This window comes from Crocuta crocuta, unplaced genomic scaffold (genome assembly GCF_008692635.1).
Source record: "Crocuta crocuta isolate KB4526 unplaced genomic scaffold, BGI_CrCroc_1.0 scaffold467, whole genome shotgun sequence".
Lineage (NCBI taxonomy): Eukaryota > Metazoa > Chordata > Mammalia > Carnivora > Hyaenidae > Crocuta > Crocuta crocuta.
The window spans coordinates 3,841,510-3,841,847 of record NW_027530632.1 but is presented as its reverse complement, the minus strand read 5'-3'; the positions used below and the strand labels follow the sequence as shown (position 1 = coordinate 3,841,847).

General features: G+C 41.4%; 1 protein-coding gene across 1 annotated transcript in view; it reads right to left on the bottom strand.

The window, feature by feature from the left end:
* CASK (calcium/calmodulin dependent serine protein kinase) overlaps positions 1 to 338 on the bottom strand; it is a gene marked incomplete at its 3' end in the record, with an annotated part of 276,912 nt that overhangs the window by 138,432 nt on the left and 138,142 nt on the right. The gene's annotated exons all lie outside the window — the stretch shown is intronic.

Genomic DNA, 338 nt, shown 5'->3' with positions numbered 1-338 from the left:
ACGGCAGGGAGGGCAGAGGAGGAGGCAGGAGAAAACATCCATGGAGAAAAAGGCTACTTTTGACTGCCACATGGAAAATCTCAAATTAAATCTAATGCTGAGAACTTTGATTTGGAATATGACTGAATCTGAAATCCTGTTCAATTAATTTTAGGAACCGATTGCAGCAAATCATGATGCTTAGTAACATTTTCTTATGTCGGATTTTTAATTTTTTTTAATGTTTTATTTATTTCTAGGAGAGAGAGAGAGACAGTGTGAGCAGGGGAGGGTCAAAGAGAGCGAGGGAGTCACAGACTGAAACAGGCTCCAGGCTCTGAGCTGGCAGTCAGCACAGA